This window comes from Phocoena phocoena, chromosome 6, assembly GCF_963924675.1.
Source record: "Phocoena phocoena chromosome 6, mPhoPho1.1, whole genome shotgun sequence".
NCBI lineage: Eukaryota > Metazoa > Chordata > Mammalia > Artiodactyla > Phocoenidae > Phocoena > Phocoena phocoena.
This window is the reverse complement of record NC_089224.1, coordinates 35,978,347-35,987,086: the sequence shown is the minus strand read 5'-3', so window position 1 is coordinate 35,987,086 and position 8,740 is coordinate 35,978,347.

The following is an 8,740-nucleotide window of genomic DNA, read 5'->3' as shown; positions in this document are numbered from 1 at the left end:
TAAAAGAACCATCTGATGGCAAAAATCTGCAAGTCTGATGAAACATTCCATTGCTAAGGCTGTGGTGAAAAGGCACTGGGTAATTGAAATGCTTAACAGTTCTACCACACCTGTGGAGATTATGAAATTGCTGCCTCTCAGCTCCAAATCTAACCTTTCGTACTCTGCTTTTTGATCCTGGGGCCAGGACTCTCCAACCACCTTTCTGCTTGGTCAGGTGGCTCTAAGTTAGGATGTGTCAGTGCGAGCCTGAGAGGCTACAGGAAGATGAAGGGACTTGCTTCTTCCTGTCTGCTTCCTGGGGGGCTTCCTGTTTGCTTGCTGTTCCCAGGAGCTGGCCCTGCAGTGCCTTCACTCTGCAGCAGCAGGTACCTTTGCAGAGCAGCAGCCAAATTCAGTTTTCAGTTTTCCCCATACTTGCAAACCCCTGTCTCCCACAGAGACATCAGAATCAGCTGGCCCTCTCCTCCTGCAAGGCCTGGGCCCCAGGCCCATAAGGCTCCCCGTATCAGACTCAGAACCTCCCACCAGTCCAGCAGTACCATCTCCTCGGAGTTCTGAGTTGCAGCTCCATAGGACCTCTCCTCTAAGTTTCCTCAGCTGAGGTTTGGGAGCAGCTGCCTACAGTTGCTGCCTTTTGATACCTTAAAGTTCTCTTTTTACCTTCAGCTATTAATAACATTATACCTAATGAACAAGCCTTTATATTAAATTCTTTTGGTTCACATAACTGGTGTGGTCTCTGTTTCCAAATGTGACCTTGTCTTAGTCAGTTTAGGCTGCTATTACAAGTTACCATAGACTGGGTGGCTAAAACAGCAAACATTTATTTCTCATGGTTCTGAAAGGTAAAGTCCAAGATGAAGGTGCTGGCCTGGTTGGATCCTGGTGAGAGTCCTCTTCTGGGTTGCAGAAGAAGTTACAATTGCTAACTTTGTATGTTCACATGGCAGAAAGAGACCTAGCTAGCTCTCTAGACTCTTTTTCTAAGGGCACTAACCCCATTCATGAGGACTCCACCCTCATGATCTAATCATTTCCCAAAGGGCCCACTTTCAAATACCATCACATTAGGGGAGTCAGGATTTCAACATATAAATTTTGGAAGGACACAAACATTCAGTCCATTGTAGAACCTAACTAATACAGAAAAGAAGTGGGCAATATCTAGCAAAAATGACATGGATTTACCCTTTGACCCGTCAATACCACTGCTAGTACTCTATGCAGAAAGATATATGGTCTTTCTTTGAAATGCTATTCATAATAGCAAAGATTGGAGACAAAAATGTCTACCAATGGTACATGCACATAATAGGATAAAAAGAAATAAAGTCATAAAAAGAAATGGGAAAAGGCACTATATACAGCCATGGAGTGATCTCCATGATACGTGGTTAGGCAAAAAAAAAAAAAAAAAAGGCAAGAGGGAGAAAATGTGTGTAGGATGCTGCTGTTTGTCTAAGAAAGGAAAGAATAAGAACACAGTCACATATTTACTTTTATTAAATTAAGTTGAAGGATAAAACAAAAAACAAGATACCCATTGGAGGTAGGAAAGAATAGGTTGAAGAAGATTGGGACAGAAGCTAGACTTCTCTACATTTACCTTGTTTTACAGATTTGACTTTAAGAGGTTCTGGTGAACAATTCCACCATGTAGGTGTGTATGTGGAGTGGGGGTCCCCACACCAACAAGCAATTCTTCAACACCAGCTAGGTGTCCTAGAAATCAACTGAACACTGACAGTACCTGGAGATGGCATCAGATCCCACAGGTTAAGGGCTCCATCCTATAAACTGTCCCCCTGACACCCCCAACTTTAGACACCAATCACAAGCCCAGGTTATCACCTGTGCTTCTGACCAACCAACAGTAGATTGGAGGCTCCAATGACCTTCAAATTCAATTAACTTGCTAGAATAACTCACAGAACTCAGAGGAACATTTTACTTATGAGATCCATCAATTTATTATAAAAGGATATAACTCAGGAACAGACAGATGGAATAGACACACAGGGCAAAGTATGGGGAAAGGGCATGGAGCTTCTATGCCCTCTCCAGGCACACCAGTCTTCCCAAATCTCCACATGTTCACCAGTCTGGAACCCTCCAAACCCTGTCCTTTTGGGGTTTATGGAGGCTTCATTACATATACTGGGTTGATTAAATCATTGGCTATGACTGATTCAACCTCCAGCCCCTCTCCCCTCCCTAGAGGCCAGGGGGTTGGACTAAAATTTCCAGCCCTAATCACAGGTTAGCTCCTCTGGCAAAGAGGTCCCATCCTTAGGTGCTTTCCGAAAGCCACGTCATTAACATAACGAAAGACACCTTTATGTTCTTATCACTCAGGAAATCCCAAGGGTTTTAGGAGCTCTGTGCCAGGATCAGGGACAAAGACCAAACATATATTTCTTACTACAAATCACAATATCACAACTTTGCAACCATAAAAATAATTTAAATAATCATAAATAATATTTAATTTTTTTAATGATGTATTATATAAACAAATAAACAAAAACTATATCCACTGAAAAGGCAGTGTTTCTACAAAGACCAATCCAACAGCAATGAGGACCCCTAGTGCCCAGGTTATGACTCTAAATGCCATTTCCCACTAAGAGGAATCAGGGCTCCTTTGAGAAATGGCAGATTCTAGGTCAGGAGCAGAAAATGTACAAAGCAAGTAAGGAAGCTCTTGTTATACCAGAAAGCAAGAACAGTATCAAGGGACTTCCCTGGTGGTGCAGTGGTTAAGAATCCGCCTGCCAATGCAGGGGACACGGGTTCGATCCCTGGTCAGGAAAGATCCCACACACCATGGAGCTACTGAGCTCGCGCGCCACAACTACTGAAGCCCGCGTGCCTAGAGCCCATGCTCCGCAACAAGAGAAGCCACCGCAATGAGAAGCCTGTGCACCGCAACAAAGAGTAGGCCCCGCTCGCTGCAACTAGAGAAAGTCCACGCATAGCAACAAAGACCCAACACAGCCAAAAATAAATTTAAAAAAATTTTTTAAATAATATGTTTTAAAAAAAAAAGAACAGTATCAAGGATGACTGGGTTCTGTCAAAAGGACTCAGGAGTCAACCTGAAGAGATTCTATTAGAATATCTTCATTTGCAACCCCTAATGATTAATGAGTCTAAACATTGATCATCAATGCCTGCTCACATTCACACAAAAAGAGAGACAGTCAGATACAGTAAGTCCCCTACATACAAACAATTTCTGTTCCGAGAGCAAGTTCGTAAGTCCAATTTGTCCCTAAGTCCAACAAAATTAGCCTAGGTACCCAACTAACACAATCGGCTACATAGTACTGTACTGTAATAGGTTTATAATACTTCGCACACAAAAAATACATAAAAAACAAACACAAAAAATAGAGAACACATTCTTAATCTTACAGTACAGTACCTTGAAAAGTATAGTGGTACAGTACAACAGCTGGCATACAGGAGCTGGCATCGAATAAACAGGCTAGAAGAGTTACTGACTGGAGGAGGGAGAGGAGGTGGGAGATGGTAGAGCTGAAGGATCGTCAGCAATAGGAGACGGAGGGCAAGCTGCAGTTTCACTCACACCTGACTTTGATGGAATGCATCTTTGAAATTTTGCAACTGGAAATTTCACAACTTGAAGGTTCGTATGTACTGGACTTACTGTATTATATACCTCCTGATAAAAGTACACAGTATCATCTTTGAAGTATTCTTGTGCAAAACATGGGAACATTAATCTAATCAAGCTTCAAGATACATGTATCTATTTGCAGGGGACAGAAGAACATATTAATGACATCATGGAGATGCAATTAGCAAAATCCAGGTGGTAGAACACAATTATTTCTTCAACAAATAAACTACAAGAAAAAAAATAGAGTGTAAATCTGTAGCTTAACAGAGAAAAGATAATGGGCGTGGTTTAAACAAACAAATTGTTTCAAAAACTTTATAAGACAGGGAAATTTGAACATGGGATATTTTATGATTTTTGGAATTATTTTTAACTTTGTTATGTGATGATACTATAGTTACATTTTTAAAACAAAATATATAATACATGAAATTGTATAAAGACAGGTATTTACTTCAAAACTGTCAGGTTGGGCTTCCCTGGTGGCGCAGTGGTTAAGAATCTGCCTGCCAATGCAGGGGACACGGATTCGAGCCCTGGTCCAGGAAGATCCCACGTGTCGCGGTGCAACTAGGCCCATGCATCACAACTACTGAGCCTGTGCTCTAGAGCCCGCAAGCCACAACTAATGAGCCCACGCACCACAACTACTGAAGCCCGCGTGCCTAGAGACCATGTTTTGCAACGAGAGAAGCCACCACAATGAGAAGCCCGCGCACAGGAACAAAGAGTAGCCCCTCTCGCTGCAACTAGAGAAAGCCTGTGCGGAGCAGCAAAGACCCAACACAGCCAAAAATAAAAAATAAATTAAAAAAAAAAAAAAAAAAAACTGTCAGGTGTGAGGAAGAATTGAGGATATAGAAGAAAGAAAATTGTCCAAGAATTTATAATTGTAGAGTCTGGGTCATGGGTATGTTGACTGAAAAAAAAAACATATGATGTAAAAGTAGTAAGTTTCAGTTTTATTTGGAGACCTTGCTGAGGACAATAGCCCAGAAGACAGCCTCTCAGGTAACTCTGAGGAACTGCTCTGAAGAGGTAGGGGAGGAACTAGTTTATATATGAATTTTTTGGCTGGAAAATACATGTAGTCAAGCATACATCTTGGCGAAAGGTTACTGCTAATTACAAAAAAGGATATCTCAAGCTAATGACTTTAGTGTTTTTCTATGAATGGGAAGATGCAAGAATCTGGGGTCGTTGAAATTCTTCCTTAGATATGCATCTTAACTATCTAGTGGCCCCATACCCAAAGCACAGAATGCCATTTTCCCATTTTTCTCCATCCTGAATTCCCCTCAGGCGTGCTAAGACTGGGCGTGCTAAGGCGTGGGAGACTGCAGCGGGTTTCCATTTGACCGTTTGGATCAGGGTGACACTCTTTGTTCTTTTTGCTTACAGGTACATGGGGGTTCATTATAAAGTTTTTTATGCTTTTTTTATACGTTTATATTTTCCATAATAAAAAGTCCAGGGCTTCCCTGATGGCGCAGCGGTTGGGAGTCCGCCTGCCGATGCAGGGGACGCGGGTTCGTGACCCCGTCCGGGAGGATCCCACATGCCGCGGAGCGGCTGGGCCCGTGAGCCATGGCCGCTGGGCCTGCGCGTCCGGAGCCTGTGCTCTGCAACGGGAGAGACCACAACAGTGAGAGGCCCACGTACCGCAAAAAAAAAAAGTCCATTTAAAAGGCAAAATCATCTCACTTAAGAACATTTTTGAATGTATCTCTTTGATAACTTTTCCTATTACTTGAGTGATTATTGTACTAGCCAAGTTTTTCATTTCTTCTAGAGTCAACTTTTGGTGATACAATAATATCAACTTCCTGTGTATTTATGTAGATTTATTAAAATAAAAAGCTTAAGCGATACATTTACCACTATGTACAGTTTTGGTTACCTCCAAAATATTTCAGGTGTCAGGGAGAAGGAGAATTGTGATGCTTTTCTTATAATTATTATTAGTGGAGCAATATATCCTATGTTCACAAAATAGCTCTTGAGAAATTCAAAGAATACAGATATTTTAAAACAAAGCAAATTCCAGTTAATGATTTTAAAATAAAATATATTACAAATGAAATTATATGATTTTATAAACATGCTTCAAAATTATCAGGGATAGGAAGCAGATATAGAAATAAGAAGACTGGCTGAGCCAGTTGAACTGAGTGATGTCTATATGGATGCTCATAATACTAATATCTCTACTTCTGTAAATGGCTGAGATTTTTCATTATTTTAAATCTTTTAAATAAAGCTGAAAAGGTGACGAAATTAAAAAGTTCTAAATTTCCAGCTTTGCAGAATTTGGCACAGCTGCAAGACAAGTTTAATAAACTGAATTTTTTCCCCTCAATGTAAAAACAAAATTACACAACTAAATTTGTGCCTGGTGATTTCAAACAAACACCAGAGCATCCTTCACCCTCCCCAAAAAACACAGATACCTATCAGGGTTTGGGATTTTACCCTACTTACAAGATAATAAGAGCCTGTTACTATTTTATGAATATTGGCAGGAGACAGGAGACTCCTAAGTCAAAGAAAAATGTTATTACTCAAGACACAGCGAGCACCATGAGCATCACGTCCTTTCCTCGGGTCCCATGGGAGAGATGCGGAGGGTCCAGAAGGATGTAAGACATACAATGGGTTTGTGCTGCAGAAGAGGAGCACTGAGCTTGGGAATTCACTGCTTTTATGGTGATAACAAAGTCTGCACTTTGAACCCACATGTACCCATGACCCAGACTCAACAATCATAAATTCTTAGACAATATTGTTTCATCTATACCCTCATTCAATTCTTCCCCCCACCTAGTACTTTTGAAGCAAATGCCTGACTTTATATAATTTCAGAGCTCAAAGCCGCTCTCTGTAATCACCACCCTAAGGAACGGCCTGGGTAAAGAGTAGTCAGGACCTTGTGTACTTGGCATACCCAGCAAAAATGTGCAGGGCTGCTCAGGGCCCATGGAAGTTTGCCTTCCCCATCAATCTACCTGTTGTCCCTCCACATCCTGGCTTCTGGCAAAATTCACAAACACATGCCACTCTGCTGACCACTCTGATTAATTTAACCAACAGAGGCTAGAACTAAATCTGTTCAAATGGCCTCATACAGCATTTAATTAAGGTTACTATCAATAGGATTCCAAACAAGCCAGACAAAGTTAGCCTGCAGTATTGACCTCAAATATGCCTTTGGGGGTCCTGGAGTCAGACAACTGTCCCGGGGAGACCAGAGGATTTTATTTCAGACAGTCAGGATGTAGTCTAGTGTAAGGCCAGTCCATTATCCATTACAAGCCATGAAACAGAGTTTACACAGACCTGCTGATCTTTGGTGTCATTGCCAATAATTACAGAAGGCAACAGATAAGCCAAAAAAAAGAAAAACACCCAAGACAAAACAAAACGAACAAAAAAACCATCCATCCCCAATGGAGAGATATTCTATGGCCCATTTCCAGTCATATGCAAACCCAAACAGGCACAGGTAATTCTGATCAGGTTTTTCATTAAACTTGATTTGGATCAGCCTTAACATTGGTTAAGTCACATGGGCAGTGTCACTGAGTGGTTGTAGCTGGCATAACCTAAAACCTCTCAAGCATCAGAAAAGCACGTGAATTTATAACAGTCAGAATGAAACAAGGTTGTGCCAGCCCGTGTGTTTGTACCTGCTTAAAGGGGGTCCGTGTTGAGAGCTGCTCTTGATGGCATCAGGCACAGCAGAAGAATTAAGAATCAGCCATGTCCACAGAATGACAGCTGCAGCTGCTATGTGACTCAAGTGGCAGTGGTGGATCTAGGGGACAAAGGGATTATTAATTGCCCCCACTCTTACACATTTTGGGTCTAAAGTGTTCCCATCAGAGATGCCAGGGTTGTTTAATCTATGAGTCTATAGTATTTCAATTGGCAGACCAGATAGCAGACCAGGCAGCTAACTCATTGGCAATATCCCATGAATCAATAAAAAAAAATCTTTCATCAAAAGGAGTATTGGCCAGAGTTATGAGAATGGCCTTGAGTTCTGCCCACTATGTGGACAACCACACCAGTTTTCAAGATGGCATATATTAAGCAGCACTTGAACAGCTGAAGCAGCCCGGTGGACACTAACAGGACCCAACTAAGCCAAACCATCAGTGAACAAGAGTTAGGCTTTAAGGAGAACCTCTGGGAGTCAAGGGCCCCATTAAACCAATGGATTTATTTCAGGTTATATACATAATGGAGAAGAAAGTTTCTCCAAAACAATAGCTGCCCCTTTTTCATATACACTGAGATGCTGCTGGGGCCAGGTCACTGTGCCCTTAAATATACAATCTCCATTTGACAAGCAAGTAGACTGGACCTTTTCCTTATTAGTTGTCAAGTCTGAATTGACCCACCCAAAAATGGGGACAGCAGGCTTAAGAGTCCTAAGCCCTCTATGCATGTCAGCTTGGCAACACATTAATAGCCACCCCACTTTTTAAAAGGGGTGTACGTAGTGCCTGCATCCGGCAGGTGGAGATGTTGTACTGGGAAATTGCCTCTCTGAGCTGCCACCATTTAAGTCTTTAGAGCTGTGATTTCCATTTCTTCTCAGATTTTATATTCTTTTGGGAGACCGCCGGGAAGAGGACAGAGATTACCTCTCTACACGCCACAGCGCCTGAATGAAAGAATCCCTTCTGGACTTCATGAGCATTTACAATACAAGCATGTACAACATAAATATCAAGTAGATGTTCAGCAGTGAGAGACTCATTACCAACTCATTTTCTGGAAAAAAGTATTAAATAAGTCAGTAGGAGCAGCCTCAGAACAGTAAAATTACTGCTCCTTATTTCCAACACCTCCATCCCCAGGATGGGGAGTTTCTTTACCTGTGTGCACCTAAATCACAGGGCAGCAGCAGGGATCTCCATACTACAATAAAGGAGAAGCAGCCCTGAAAATTTGTGAATAAGGAATTCTAGACCATATGGGAACAGACCACAGTTCCCTCCTAGAACATTTAAGCTCCTCTTCCTTTCTGCAAAGAATTAATAACTTATAATCTCATGGTATCCAATGATTTCATTTAAATAAAAT